Source organism: Grammomys surdaster, unplaced genomic scaffold (genome assembly GCF_004785775.1).
Source record: "Grammomys surdaster isolate TR1022 unplaced genomic scaffold, NIH_TR_1.0 1100, whole genome shotgun sequence".
NCBI lineage: Eukaryota > Metazoa > Chordata > Mammalia > Rodentia > Muridae > Grammomys > Grammomys surdaster.
The window spans coordinates 344953-361517 of NW_021605519.1; positions in this window are offsets into that span (position 1 = coordinate 344953).

Sequence of the window (16565 nt, forward strand, 5' to 3'; positions counted from 1 at the left end):
CAACACTTTAGATTCCTCGTGGAATCCAGAAACCTGTCATTTATTTCTTCACCCAGTTAATGAGGGTGCTATAAGGACAACATTTGCTTTCGAAAACGTTAGTACAGAGAGGGAAAAACTTAGTAAAAATTTTCAATTAAATCAATATAGTACAGGTCACCTAAGGGCGCATGCTTCCAACACCAACTGAGACAGGAGATCACAAGTGAGATCTGTAGCAAGGCCTCGTGACAACTGATCAAACAGGTAGACAAATACGACCAAAATAAAATAATGTATAAACGTACGTTTGGGGGACTGTTTGGTTGCGCTAAAGATCTACACGGAGAAGAAAAATGTGCACTTACGGGAACTTCTCATGCATACAGACTTTCGCCCACACAGGGCTCCCTGAAATGCTGGATGTGGAATTCCGTTGTTTGTGAAATTGGGTAACACTGCCCCCTAGAGATCAGTGTGATGCAATGCGCCTTCATCAATTCCCAGAGTTTATGTCATAGACTTTATGGCAAACGAAGTCTTTTTTTTTTTTCTTTTTGAGATACGGTCTCACTACATAGCCCTGGTACCTATATACTCACTGTATATACCAGGCTGGCCTCCAACTCACGGAGACCCACCCGACTCTGCCTCTCGAGTGCTGAGACTAAAGACGTGGGCCACCATGCCCAGCCTATGAAGTCATTTTTTATCTGGAGGTTTTCTGGACTGTGGAGTAGGAACCAGCCACATCTATGGTGTATATGGAGGTCAGAGGACTTGTGGTGAAGGATTTTTTTTTTCTATTCTGAGATTTAGACTCAAAGACAAGTAGAGCTTCTTGAAGAGATTAGAACACATAGAGACAAGGTTCCTGAGACAGCATTGCCCAGAGAAAGAAATGATGACCCAGTAAGCCAGCCCAGGGTCTCCAGTCCACAGGGGTCAGGAGTTACAGGTGTAGTGTGAAGTTGTGCCTGGCTTTCTGGTTATCTAATTGTCCCCAAGGGATGTGTGTTCTGTGGGAGGGAAGGACATAGACTGTCCTTGCTGGTTCAGTACTGTCCCAGTTTTATCTTTGAACATCCTGAGTCCTGGACTGAGGAAATCCTGAGTCCCTGGTACACTGGAGTGTTTTGGTGGCAACTAGGCCTCAGTAATTTGGTGTGGGAACTCCCTCCTACACACATAATTAGTAGAAATGGCCAGCCCTTCCCAATGCCTGCACAATATATAGGTCACAGGAAAGCAACACTATGATGCTTACTGGGAAATGTCAGTGATGGAAGAAAAACAGCCTTAATATAGCAAGAAAGAGAGTATGTTATCTAAAGGGAACAAAACTTAGACTGTCCTCACTAAAGCCAAGGTGGAACCCAGCAGGATACACTGGCAATACAGGTCTAAGAGGTAAAAGCTCCTTAGGTCAAGAGGACAGAATGAATCTCTATCCTGGATGGAGTCCTAACATTCCAGTTCAATAACTTGGCCAAGGAACCATCCCTGGAAAAGTTGGGCTTTCTTTCCTTAAGCCACACTAAAGAGATAGGTCAGATAATTTCCCCCTTGATGAGATACTGTGCCTTTTCTTTCTCTGATTCTTGGCCCCAATTCAGCCCCTACAAGTCAAGCAGTCATGAAGAAAGGCCCTTTTTATTTTTCTGACTTTTTCAGATACTGGCCAAAAACTAAAGATATTTTCTCTGGTACTCTGGCTTCTCTCTCTCTCTCTCTCTCTCTCTCTCAAGCCTCCCTCACACCCACTTGGCTGTCTGTTCACTGTGGATCTGACCATCATGAAGACTCTATGGCTTTTCTCCTCTCCCCCACCTTCCTCCAGCAGGCGGTTAATGGGCTTTACAGCTTGCCCACCCTGGTGTTTTTCTTTTAAACTCTAATTAAATTGTCCTTGAGCTTCTGTTGGAGTCCATTCTTGTTGGTAAAAGTGCCATCAAGACCTAATGACCTGAGATTAATCCCTGGCTGACGTGGAGGAAGACGAGAACTGACTCCTACAAGTTGTCTTCTGACCTTCAGTAGTACTCATATACATTCAAAAGATAAATAAATGAATAAATAATGTGCTGGGGTTTGGTCCATTGCTATGTATTGTAATGCTAAATACTGCCCCCCAAGGTCTGGTTGCCCCGGGGTTGAGGGAATCCTCAAGTAAACCAAGTGATGCTATGTAACCTTGCTCCTTAATTTAAAACTATTGGTTGAATAAAGATGCCTACAGCTATGGCTGGGCACAGTTTTGGTCCAGGGCTTGGGGTCTGAGGCAGGACCATGAGGGAGAAGCAGGAGAAGGTGGAGAGAGGAGAAGACACCATGGGGTGGTTGATAGGTTATTTCTCTGCCAGTGAGATGAACTAATTCAAGCCAGATTAGATTATATTAAAGGCAGGTTTATTGGGAAGCTGCTCTTGGGTAGTTCACTGGCCCCAAGGATTGAGGCCAGGGGAATTGAAAGTGCCGTGGCGGGAGAAGAGAGAGAAAGAGTGTGCTAGAAGAGAGAGAAAAGAAGAAGAGAGTAGGGGAGACCAAATTGTCTGAATTATATAGGAAAAAGCTTCTGGAAGAAGGGCAGCCCAGGCTCTGGGCTGGAAAGTTTAAGGTTGGGGACAGGGCATACAAGGTAGGGACTGAGGGGTGCTGGAAGAATCTGGAAGCCAGGCCTGCTTGATACGTAAAATATGCACCTTAAGCCCTTGCCCCAGGGTCCAAACCCAAACACAGATGGATCATGAAAACATGGCCACGAGGCCATCTTGGTCTGTGTAGTGAGTTCCAGGCCAGTCAGAGTTATATAGGTTGGAGAAAGGAGGTACATGGATTGGAGGAAGGAGCTGAGATAAACACCATGAAACTGTAGCAGAAATGTTCCCAAGTGTAGAGAAATACATAGACATCCAAACATAAGAGGCATTAGAACCCCAAGCAAACAAGACCAAAGCACACAGCATACTCAAGATGTCCAGAACACAAAGCTAAGAAACGATACTAAAGTTGTAAGGGAAGATGCTGACTCACTTAAAAAAGCAGAAGTGTCAGAGTAAGGTCTTTTGTCAGAACCCTCAAAGCTAGGAAATCATGGAATGCTTTATTTCCAGCCCCTAAAGCAGCTAAATGCCAATCAAGAGTGGTATATCAGTGCTGCCTTTCAAAGTTTACAGAGAATTAGGATATTTCAAGACGGTACTGACTAAGGCCCACTGACCCAGCTTTATAGACGATATTTAAAGGAGCACTGTGTCACGGGACTAAGAAAGGCAGTCAAGGATTAGACAGCATAGGAAAGCATACGTTTGATAAAGGCAATGGCAGAAGTAAGAACAAGGGAGGACCCCATTGCTTCCAATACAGTAACTGTTAAATCCCTCACACTGATAAGGCAAAGAACAAACAATAATAAAACAAACCATAAACAAGTCAAATGATAGAGATTAGCTGCAGTGTAGACAAGAATGACCCCACAGTGTCACTGTTTGAATGCTTGGTTCCCAGAAAGCTGTTCCGGAAGGAGTAGGAGGTATAGGCTTGTTAGAGGCTTGTCACTGGGGGCAGGCTTTGAAGTTTCAAAGACCTTGCTATTTCCTACAAGTTTAATTTTTTCAAACTTTATTTTTAATGATGGTTTTAACATGCTTTAACTTCTCTGTTAGCCCACCACCCACTGGAGGTAGTGGGAAAGAAAGGATATGGAGGAAGTGAACCTCTTTAGAAAGATTTTTTTGGAGCAACTCCTATCTGGAAATTGGCAGTTCAATTCATAGGTTAGTGTGGTGAAAATTTAGAGGCCGCCACAGCGGTGGGGCCCCGGAGGGGTTTCCACACTGTGGCAGGTCCCACATTCGGGAGGAACCCTATAGTTCCAGCGGCCTACAGGCTTTGGCGGCGGCAGGCCCCAATAACACGAAGAAGTCCTTGGTTCCAAAATGGTTTATTGTCATGGCAGATGATAGATGGATCTAGGTGTACCCCGGAAAACTCAGGGCAGTCCTGAGCTATATAGGGAGGGAGAAAGGGGGAGGATCTGGAGGAGGCATGCTTAATTTGCTCTGCCCTCTGGCCTTCATTAGTATGTAAAACCCTAGGGCCTGAGGCCTATAGCCTGGCCTATGTGACTGAACAATGTAATTCTATGGAGACCGTGACTGCTTTTCAGGATCCTAGATTCTGGGAGATGCCAAACTCCTGCCGGTTCTCACACAGAATCTCACGCAGAGTCTGCAGAGTCTCGAGGTTCTAGACACCTGCTCAACCATGACCCAAGATACCCTTACACAGTCCCACAGGTTAGCAGGCAGTGGCAGCTCATTCCACTTGCAAACACTTCATGGATACACCAGCAGTTCAGTTCAGTAGAGCTGGATTAGCAACAGCAGTGACACAGCCCAGCAGAGACAGCCAGGGCTGAGCCTCAGCTCAAGTGAGCAGGAGGGACCAGGACCAATAGGAATGCCAGGACAAGCTCTTGGCATTTCCGTAGATCAGTGAAGATGCAAGATCCACAAATGTTGCACAGCTAGCTGTACCACCAAGCCAAGCTCTGTCTTTGTCCCTTGAAACATCAAGTGTCCTCCACATGCCCTGCCTCAGCATGTGTCTTGCCTTGACACATGCATCCAATCAGCCTGAGTCTGCAGAGTCCCAACAAATGCAGCTCAACTATGCAATGTAAGGCAGACCAATACATGCATGTTGTTACCAAGAATTCTTTATCACAAGTCCTTTCACATGCTTGCATTAGCAGAACATCTCTTCTGTGTCTGCTTCAGTGAAAGGATCTTCCTGAGTCTGCCTTAGTCTTTCATTTGTGTCCATTTCAGCAAAACACCATCCAACCAGCTTTCCAAAGAGCCCTTAAGTTTCCACTTCAATTTCCAGTTAGCTCTCTCTGCCTCATGCCTGTGGATAAAGATGTCAGCTTTCAGCTACTTCTCCGGTGCCATGTGTGCCTTCTCCTCACCATGTCGATGGTCATGGACTCACCCTCTGAAACTGCAGGTTCAAAAAACTCTTGTCTGTTATAAATTGCCCTGGTCGTGCTCCTTTTGTCACTGTAAAATTAGTAAACCTCTCAATAATAACCTTAAATGTATTCACCTCAATTCACCAGTAAAAAGACACAGACTGGATAACTGGATTAAAAAGATTAGGTAACTTTCTGCTGTTTCCAAGAAACTTTACTGGTAAAGAGTCAGAGTGTCAAAAGATAGGAAACAATCTATTTAGTGAACAGAAACAGAAAATAAGATGCTGTAGCTCTTCTGTTATCTAATAAAGTAGTTTTCAAACTAAAATTAGATTTTTAAAAAAAGCCACTACATAGTAATAAAGGGAAGAGTGTGTCAAAAAGATTCAACAGTTGTAAATATTTTTGCACTAAATATTGGGACTTCCAATTTTATAAAGCTGAAGTTGAGCTAGTTTGGTAGTGTGCTCACTTAGCACACACAATGCTGTGGATTCCATCTCTGGTATTGTACAAAATGGTACACACCTGTAAACCTAATGGTCAAGGTGGGGGTGGGAGAATCAGAAGTTCAAGGCTATATTCAGATACATTGTAAAACCAACTCAGGATACATGAGGCTCTGTGTCAGAAAGAAAAATTAACAATGAATCCTCAGAGTTAAAGTAAACCATAGATCGTATAAATAATTTGTCTCAAAAAACAATACAAAGAACAAAAAATGTTTTAAGATTTATTTTTTATGTTGTGCTCTGTGTGTGTGTGTGTTTGTGTTTCTCTAGCAGATCAGAAGAGGCAGTCTGATCCCCTGGAGTTGTGGTCAGTGGTAGTGAGCGAGCCTCATAGCTGGGAAAGGAACTCAGGGTCTCTGCGATTGCTCTTAACCACTGAGCTATCTTTCCAGCCTACAAATGAAATGTTTTAAAATACAAGAAAAGAAAAAAAATTCTTGCTTTCAGATTAGAGAGAAGTAAATACTGAATGGCTGGTGTGCTGACTTTCTCTACAGACTCTGCAGTCATCTAGGAGAGTCTGGGCGGCCCTGTGAAGGATCCTCTGGATTACACTGAGGTGGGAGGCAGCATCCTGAATGTGGGTGGTAGCAGGATGGGTCTCAACTGAGAGAAAAGGAGGTGTGAAGAAGAAAATTCCACCAGACCCCTCCCCTCCTGGAAGAGAAGGGTCATAGAATGCTTAGGCACCCCTCCCCCTCCAGAAGGGAGAGGCTAGAAAAGGCTCTGTCTTAATAGATTTTTACTACTGCTATTAGATTCTATTCAGTTACAACCAATCCTTATGGCTCTCAATCTTGTCAGAAGTCTGCTAATACTAACTTAATAGTTTATGTCCGACAGAATTCCCAAAGCCTCTAACAGTTGACCCAAGATGGTTTCAGAAGACTTGGACACCAGACACCTAGAAGATACAGCCTGGATTGTATGTGATGATATAGTCACTAACAAATGCAGTGGGCTAAACTGGATGCTCTGAGTCAAATGACTTGGCTAAACCAAGGTAAGTCATTTGTCATGTCACGCGTATCCATTCCACAGAGAAAAAGCCCTGCGTCTTCTGCTCTTGGAAGCCAAACTGACTTCACCCAAGAGACTATGGAGACCACGGGAACTGTTGGCTAGTGGACTCTGTCATTTTTAAAAATAATATATAACTGGTAGATTATTGTTTACTCTTTCTCAGACTTCTGACTACATTCACAGCTAAGCTTTCACAGACATTATGTGTTACCTCATTACCTAAACTCAGTTGCCATCAATTAAATGCTTCATATTCCCTCTTCTTACTATGTCACTGTCCTAATATTATCTGAGTTCCTATAAACTTGCCTAACTCTAATAAAACATTCCACTATACGATCCAACAAAAGCCCATCTTAAAGACTGCTCGTGTTGTTAACTCATGCTGTTATCTCTTTTGTAAACTTATAAGCTACAGGAAACCCACTCAGATCTACCTCTCATGGACCAAATAGATGCCATCCAGATAAGTACATCTGCCTAACGTTCCCACTCACTACCTATTCCAAAGGGTGGGATCCCTCTGGGTTTCAAATATACATCTTAGAAAAATTTTCTTTCTCCCAAATGTACTTAATCTTATTCCCTACATCTTCTCAAGTCCAGGCACATCCAGAACAGCTCCAGAAAAGCAACCTCCAGATGCTCCATCTCCTGTCACACACACAGCTGCTTCTACTGGACCTGTTCCTTCTGACCTATCCTCAGATGGCTCCATAGACCCTGGATAGCAGGAAACAGCCAACTCTCTTAAGACCAGACAAACATCCCCCATACCCATTCTTCTAGGTTCCCCTAGAGACATGTCACCCCCAATGCCAGCAGGGGGAGTTAGTATTCTGTCTAAACTCCACCTCCGCAGTTATCTGGCAACACCGAGGTATGTTCCTCCCCACAGTTACCTGGCAATAGCCTGCCCACTATAAAAGGGGCTGCTTGCTCCCTCCTCCCTCTCTTACCCTCTTGCTCTCTTGCTCTCTTGCCTGTAGCTTCTCTCTCTGCCCCCTCCCTCTCCCCTTCCCCCTCTCTCCACGTGGTCATGGCTGGCTTCTACTCCTCTACTCCTCCACTTCTCTCTCTCTCTCTCTCTCTCTCTCTCTCTCTCTCTCTCTGCCTCTGGCACCCTGCCTCATGCCCTGAATAAGCTCTATTCTATGCTATACCATCGTGTGGCTGGTCCCTCAGGGGGAAGAGATGCCTTGGCATGTGCCCTCTGAGACATCCCCTTCCCCCATACCTCTCCACACCTACAGGACATACTTTTTATCTCTTTATCTTTTTATAAGCACATCAACAGGGGGTGGGAGTGGGGCCCAGAGCACATAGACAACGACTGTGGACCATTGGCTACACATAGACAAGGGAGATCTTTGCTGCCTCATTCCCTAAAGACCAATCAGTTTAAAAAGTCACACTGTTCTGCCAATCACATTGTGCTTAATGGCTGCTGCCCTAAGGACTGTATAAAAGCTCAGTGAATGAGTGGCGTGGGGTCGTCTCGTCTCCCTGTGGTTGACTCAGGGGGTCTCTGGTAAACTAAGGCTGTGCTAGCTGGAGTCTTATAGTACAGTGAGTGTCACCATTGCTTCCACTTCCTTACTGAGTAGCTCCTCAAGCTCCAGCTCTCATGACTTTTCTACAGTCACAGATTATGCCCTGTGACTGTGATTCCTTAAGTTGCATTAATCAGGGTGTTACTACAGCGACAGGAAACTGATACATGTTAATTCAGATGAGTGATCCATCTTTAATGTGAATGAGTTGGCATCCTAGACTGAAGGAAAGAAAAGGAGGAGCCAGGTATCATCACTTCTTTCATGTTTCTGATTGTAGATTCAATGGAACACACACACACACACACACAGTCTCATATACACTGTACACAGACACCCACACACATGTATTCACATATGTACATACCCACACAGACTCATCACACATGTGCATGTATTCAATGGACCACTTGCCTCAAACTCCTGACTTCCTACCCTTACGGATTGTACCCTCAAACTGAGCTAATAAACATTTCTTTCTGCCTCTCATATTTCTTTTCTTTCTTTTTTGTTTTCATGTTTCAAAACAGGGTTTCTCTATGTAGCCTTGGCTGGATATCCTGGAGTTCACTCTGAACAGCAGGCTGGCTGTGAATTTACAGAGATTTGTCTTCTTCTGTCTCTTGAGTGCTGGGATAAAGGCGTGTGCTGCCACCACCCGGCTCCTTTCCCCACACTCTTTTTTTCCTCTGTGCTGTACAAAGGGTTTTTTTTTGTTTGTTTGTTTGATTTTGTTCTTTTTTCCTTTTTTGATTCAGAGTCTCTTTATGTAGCCCCAGCTATCCTGGCACCTTCTATGTAGCCCAGGATGGAAGCTCAACAGAGATCTGCCTGCCTCTGTGTGGAAAGTACTAGGATTGAAGGCATGCACAGTCACACTAGGTTTATAATGTCTGATTGACTGGTTAGAACTTCTATGATGGTGGACAGGTTGTAATGTTTTTCTGACCCCTTGATAGCAATTTATTGTCCACCTCCCTGTGTGACCTCGTATCTTGTGATTATTAGCTAAATCTTTGGAACATATACATAGACTCCTAAACTCCACCAACCCAAAAGTCAAGAATGTTGTCAGACAGCATCTGGACCTATAGCAAATGTTTTCCTCTTTGCTATAGCCCACTTAGCCAATGTAAACAACAACAATGTATTTGAAAAGTATTTTGATATATACCTTTCTTTGTTCTGTTACTTTGTGAAATTGTTACCTCAGTGGAAGATGGTGAGGGGAACAGAATTTGTTCTTGGGCCACAGTTACTCATATTTGGATCCTCTGAGATGAGTACCTTTTGTACTTCATCATAAGGAAACATCCTTTGAGAATTTTGGGGAAAGGAGACTCCAACCCAGGTACAACATTGGACTTAAGATGATGTCTCTCGGGCTGGAGAGATGGCTCAGTGGTTAAGAGCACTGACTGCTCTTCCAGAGGTCCTGAGTTCAATTCCTAGCAACCACATGGTGGCTCACAACCATCTGAAATAGGGATCTGATGCCCTCTTCTGGTGTGTCTGAAGACATTAACAGTATACTCACATACATGAAATAAATAATCTTTAAAAAAAAAAAAAGATGATGTCTTTCCTTAGAGACACCACAGCTTTACACAGAAGGAAGAACACACAGTGTTGCTTTGGGACTACTAGTTCTGCATGAAGTTTTTACACTGCATGAAAAAGCCAGAAATATTTCCAAAATGATTTATTACAGCAAGTTATCATTAAGGAGCCAGAACTTGGGGCTGGAGAGATGGCCTCAGTGGTTAAGAGCACTGACTGCTCTTCCTGAGGTTCTGAGTTCAATTCCCAGCAACCGAATAGTGGCTCACAATCATCTGTAATGGAATCTGATGCCCTCTTCTAGTGTGTCTGAAGATAGCAACAATGTACTCATACATAAAATAAATAATGAGAGAGAGAGAGAGAGAGAGAGAGAGAGAGAGAGCCAGAACTTGTTACGCAGAAGACATAACGGGACCAAGAACCATGTGGTAAGTTAGACAGTGGTATCTTTGAGTGGCAGACAAAGTGACAAATAAGAAAAAGATTTGACAGATTAGTATATGCCCATCTCCCAGGAGATGAGATAGGAAAGGGAAGCTACTTGAAGGAGATAGTGGAGAGAGAGTGGGGCGTGCAAAGTCAGTTTTATCAGGACAGTTGTAGAGAGTCAGATTGCAGAGATAGAACAAACTAGACACAAGTGAAGACAGAACAAGCCAGAGAATGAGAAGGAGCCAGAAGATAAGAACATATTGCCAAAGTTAGTAAGAGGCCAAGCAGAGCAATTCAGTAAAAAACTGAATCAGTCAGCTTGGAGAAGAGTTTGGGCCAGAACAGCTGAGTTGAGCCAGCCAGCCAGAGTTTAGAAAGAACTAGAAAGAGTGATCTTATTCTCCAGTAATTCTCAAAAGGCTGAAGACATTCTAGGCCTAGATAAGGTTGCAGAGACTAGAAGCTGTCGGGATTATGCCTGGATTAGATGCAGGCAGTAAGCCTCGGAGATAACAATTACATCAAATGAATAAAACACACGCTTACAGAATGCCATAGAGTTTTAATGATATTTGAGAATATGACAATTAATGCTCCAGAAATGGCAAAGACCTGGCGGAGACCTGCAACAGCTATGGGGTAGAATTTATAGGTGCAGACAGACTCTGTGTAGGTGCTCCAGAGGATTATGATAGTGGCATACAAGAGGCCAGGAAGAGCAGGATGTCCATCAGATGGCTGAACTGCACTCACAGCCTCACAAAGGGCCACACCTGAGCCTGCAGCTTTGTATCCTCTGGGTCCACGCAGACTCAGGGCACTCATGTGGTTTTGCCTCTCTGGGACCTGGCTGGCCTATTCTCCATCAACTCTACTGTTTCTTCAGGCCTGTGAGGGGTACAGAAGTGAGTTAAGAAAGTCACCCAGGGAGAACAGAGGGAAGGAGGCAGCGGCAGAGAAGAGGAGAGATGGGGAAGCAGTGGTGGTTTTTGCAGCCTCTCCCCCAGCAGGGGAGTTGGGGTAAGACCGGGCCATGTATTTCCACAGGGGGACACATGGGGGCAGCATTTCCTTGGGATGGGGCAGTGCATGAGTAGGAAGGAGTGAGGTCACTGAGTCATGATTGGGGTTGGGTGGTGGCCAGGTGCATCGTGTAGGTGATAACCATCAGAGACAGACTGAAGGCAAAGCAGGCACCCGTGGACAGGGCAAATAATGAATGAACCCGAGCACATACATCTCCAACCCTTCCTTGAGACATTCCCACGTCCAGGATTTCCTCGGAAGCTCTTAACTTTTTCACTTCACTGGTGTCCCACCCCTTTCACCTGCTGCCTTTGCTTCTCCAGAAAGTAGGAGTGGCCATACTGATGGAATGGGGTGTCACTGATGGACATGATGTCATGAATCGTTATCATCGTAGTTTAGTAGGAGGGTAATTATTTAAGAAATTCACGAGCTCATGTTTGTAATTCAGAGAACAACTTGCAGGAGTTGCTTCTCTCTACTATCAGGTTCCTGGGATCAATCTCTGGTTGTCAGGCTGGGAATCGAGTATGTTTACCCGCTGAACAATCTTACTTGCCTAGAAGAGTCAGCGTGAATGGGGCAGAGTTGGCATATTCATCTGGGAGGTAGAAACGGGAATTCAGTGGCCACCAGTAAGCCACTCAGTGCCAGGAGGTCTATGAAAGAGAGGCTAGGCTTACATCTGATGGAGACCAGCAAAGAGAACAGAGAATGCAGCAATATGTTGATGCTACAATGTTCGTCTGGGATATCAGACTATTTTAATTAATCCTTGACTGCGTGTTGGGGTCAGTCTCTGTCATCAACCCACACTTATTAAATGTACTCTTCCATGGTAGTACCTCCAACTTGTCATCTTAGCTTTGTTTACTTTGAAGGCAAAAACAGAGTATAGCTGTAGGATGTTAGAAACAAATAGTGTTCTTCAGGCCATGGGTAGTTGGTTGCTCTATTCTAAGCAGCAATTCTCATGAAAGCCTCCCCATTGTGAACCAGAGTGAGCATGGAGGAGCCCAGGGTACCGACTCAGTCCAGTAAGTGGAGAATGAGAAGGTATTTCACCCTCTTGGGCATCTGTTTACTTCCTAAAGAGCCTTAAGTCAAAAATTTCTGGGATTGGAGGTTATACTGGACATGATTGGGTCATTCAAGTTGCTGTCATGGGTGGCAATGATTCTTAGAAGCTCCTGTAGGACTTTCAGGTCTCGGTTTGAATTTAAATTTGAAAGATCCCATTGTCCCAGGACACATCCTGGGAGGGACACATTCCTTAGTCAGAGGACACTTGCTAGATTAACATTCAGAGGAAAAAAGGAGAGGCTGATTAACATTCCCCAGACCACAGGGGAGGGAGCCCACCTGTGGGTGAGGAAGGTCCAGAGCACACAGACACATTCCAGGAGAACCGAGATAAAAAGTAATCAGGAAGCTGAGCTCTTAACGTAATAAACCTGGGCAAACAGAAGACACTCATTGTCATAATCTGAGTCACCTAGAGACCGGACTTGGAAAGGTCAGCTTTTGTGGTTACCCTGGTGAACTCTGTATAAAAACTGTTCCCAACTTTGGCTCGGGGTTCCTCTTGTCTGCACATAGAGGAACCCCAGTATACTGGTTAACATCTTATCATCAATAAACCTCATGTTATTGCAGCAAATCCCGTCTGTGAGTGTTTCTGGGGGAGCGTGTCCCCTGGTTTTGGATCTTAGAGTCCAACACTCCACTCTACTTGGGTCTGTTATTTTGAGAGAGGTTTGTGTTCTCTACATCTTATCCTTGGCCACAACCAGTTGCATGCTATCCACTGTAGGAGAGATGAGTGAAATCAGACTGGAAGTGTCCTCCAACTTCCTGTCCACAAAATGTGATTCCTTATCTACCGAGCTTCCTCAACACAGCTTTTGTCTTCCTGCCTTTGAAGCAAGGTATGTACTTTGCTCAGGAGTAGACAACATGACTAGCTATGTGTGTGTGTGTGTGTGTGTGTGTGTGTGTGTGCTGTAACATTGATTTTGTTGTCGAAAACAAAAGAATGAGTCAAAGCCATTATGGAAATATTAAATATGACTCAAATGCAAATCAAGAACTTTTGGCATCATTTCTATTTTCCTACTCAATGCTACAGTTGTAGGATATTTCTTTAATGGAATGAAACTTGAACAACTCAACATGTTGATAATTATTTGTACCCTTGCTATGATGACTCACTTGCCTCATATCTGCCGTATGACATAACTTGATGGTTTCAAATTGCTAGCACTTAAAATCAAAAGATTTGGGCTGAAAATAATAGTTGTGTAGCAAATCAGGGCCAGATGGCTTCCTTTGATGCAAAGGATAATGACTTCAAGCAGCACTTCTTTTTTCTTTTTTACTTTTTTGGAGACAGGACCTCTCTCCGTCTGCCCCAGAACTCACTATGTAGATCAGGCTGTCCTTGAACTGACAGAGATCCACCAGCTTCTGAGTTCTGATTATTGGAATTAAAGGTGTGCTTGCCACCATCACCTGGTTCCAAACAGCACTTCTTAACCTTGTTATCCATTCATATCTCTGGGAAAAACTAATAAACCAATGTCTGAATGTTAGTTAGAATAATTCAATTGGAATCTTGAGGAGGTGTGCAGTTATTGGTATTTTTGAAAGACTGTAATAGGCAAAGTTGACAAACTCTGATCTAAAATCCTCCCTAACAATATCCACACTTTTTGAGATATCTAGAACCTTTTGAGATATCTACACATCTTCCTCAAAATTACTAATCTATTAACTCTATTTTGTGTGTATATGGGGAGGGCAAGAGTGCATATGGAGATCAGAGTACAACTTGTATGAACTGATTCTCTTCTGTCATGTGGGTACCAGGGATTGAACCTATGTCATCAGGCTTGGCAGTAGTTGCCTTTATCCTCTGAGCCATCTTTTTAACCCTTCTTCAGAACTTTAAATAGTAAAAGCTGTGTCACCCTGTGTATGGCACATACCTGAAGGTGAAGGTGCAGTTCTGTTCCCAAAGGGGAAGCAGGAAGAGGTGCTACGTGTTGAGCTGACTTATTGTGCATCATTTAATCTGTTGTGGGGTATCATCCAGAGAAGATTACTTGGACACAGATTCAAGCCAATAGAAAGTCTTGATTAGCCAGTGAGCTACTACATTGGGTTCAGGACCCGAGTGTTGCCCTTAACCATTCTTAGGGTGAGCTTTTAAGTACAGAAACCATGTCCATGATTGACAGACCAAGTTAGCAAGAACAGTTAACCAGAAGCAAAAAAAAGGGGGGGGTCTTCTCATTTTAGCAGGTATCAACTGCCTGTGTACTGGGTTCCAAGACCTGAGTGGTACTTCCATCATCGAGTCAGTTGTGGTAAGGTCTGGGGGCTTTTACATTCCCCACTAGTTCTATGGGCATGAGTCAAATCATCTAGGGGCAGGGGGTGATATTGTTTCCTTAGCAGTAGTAGCTTAACAGAATCTATTCTGTTTTACATAGCCAAGTAGGCAGTTGAGCAAAGCAGGATCCTATAGTGAGGGCTAGCAGCCAAAGTTCAGTCATGTTAATGGTTAATGGTTCAGTCATGGCCATGAATAGTCATTCAGGGAGACCAAGGGAACAGATTGGTACCACTTGTTAGATTCCTGACACCTCCTTTCTCTGCCCTGAATGTTATTTCTGACCACGGCTAAACCTCTAATTATCCCTGACTGAGTTCCTCCCACTGTCCTACAGAGACCTTCTTGTCTCCCAAAGAGGAGGTCCAATCCTCTTTGATTCTGAAGAACAACCTTGGCTAAGGAGTCTAACTGGGCTTCGGATGTGAGGAAAATTTTCCAGATGGCTCAGGTCAATGTCTACTTGAGCACTGATTTCCTGAAAGCTTTTATCCCTCATGATTAGGGCTGAAGTCTGACTGCGGCACAGTCTTCAATGCCTGCAGCAAGGGAGTGAGAATGGAATGGCTTGCTGCACAAGGAAGCCTAGAGTCTAGATTTGATGGGCCCTACCCTCTTCTCTATTATAGATAAGCATGTGTGGTATAACACGCATGAAGAGTGGGTTCTCCAGGGCAAACAATTCAGAAGATGCACTCTTGGTGCAGTGGTTTGTATATGCTTGGTCCAAGGCACTATTAGGTGTGGCCTTGTTAGAAGAAGTGTCACTGTAGGGGTGGGCTTTGAGACCCTCCTCCTAGCTATCTGGAAGATAGTCTTCTTGTGGTCTTTAGAACAAAATAGCCGGGCAGTGGTGGCACATGTCTTTAATCCCAGCACTTGGGAGGCAGAGGCAGGTGGATTTCTGAGTTCCAGGCCAGCCTGGTCTACAGAGTGAGTTCTAGGACAGCCAGGGCTACACAGAGAAACCCTGTCTTGAACCCCCCCCCCAAAAAAAAACCCAAAAAAACCAAAAAACCTCTCAACTCCTCCAGTGCTATCCCTGCCTGGATGCTGCCATGCTTCAATTAAATGCTGTTCTTTATGAGAGTTGCCTTGGTCATAGTATTTCTTCACAGCAATGGAAACCCATTGGTTTAAGCCTTTGATTAAGCTGTAGTGAAAGCAAGCCGGGTAGTCTCTGGGGTCTAGAAATGAACTTAGCCTCCATTCCTGGGATTAACCTGCTGTGTATGGCTGCAGAAATCTGCAGAAGGAAACCACCTAGGGAGTTTTTTGGTGACATTAAATAGGAACTCTTTCTTTGGAGGTCCCACAGGGTGAGCTTAGGTGGGTCTATTTACAGCTGTCAGAGTTAGAAGTGGAGTTGATTGTTTAATTAGTTCTAATCACAACTTAATGTAGGGACTGGGGTCCAGGCTTCCCATTGAGAATAGTTAAGACTCTAGCATCCAAAACACAGAGGGGCTGGTTTCTGCTGCCTCCTGGACTTTTATCTCTCAGGCTACCGGAGGAATTCCTGGAGAATTGAAATTTTAAAATTGAAATTTTAGGGCTTCCTACCTTAGGGAGCCTGGTCATATAGATCACCAGTGGACTCATAACCCCAGGGGCATTTTCCTTACCGGGAACCAGTTAACCACCACACCCAGTAGCCTCTGGATGCAATATTTTACAGAAATCGACCTGGAAGGTGGATTGGATTGGCTATGAGCTTGCAGGTTCCAATGTTTCTTAATTCCTATACCCAAGGTCCTAGCTTATAGGGGCTTGAAGACTTTCCCACTGAGATTAAAAAAAAAAAAGACATCATAATTATAGAGCCCATGTTGGTTTTATCTTTAGGGGGCTGGGTGTGGTGATCCACAAGTCACCTTGACAACCTTCACTGCTGCGTGGTGGGGACCACGGGATACAGGCCTTTCCATATTAGCTCTAATCTCTGGGTCAGGATCCTTTTTACCCACACGAGATTGCCAGGCTGGAACTTGTGGGCAAACATGCAGCCCCTCAGACCATCTGATGAGTCCTGTGAGTCTACTGTAGATCCTGTAAGGACTTGAGAGAATGGTTGGGAATTTCTTGATGTGATATGGATTGTTGAA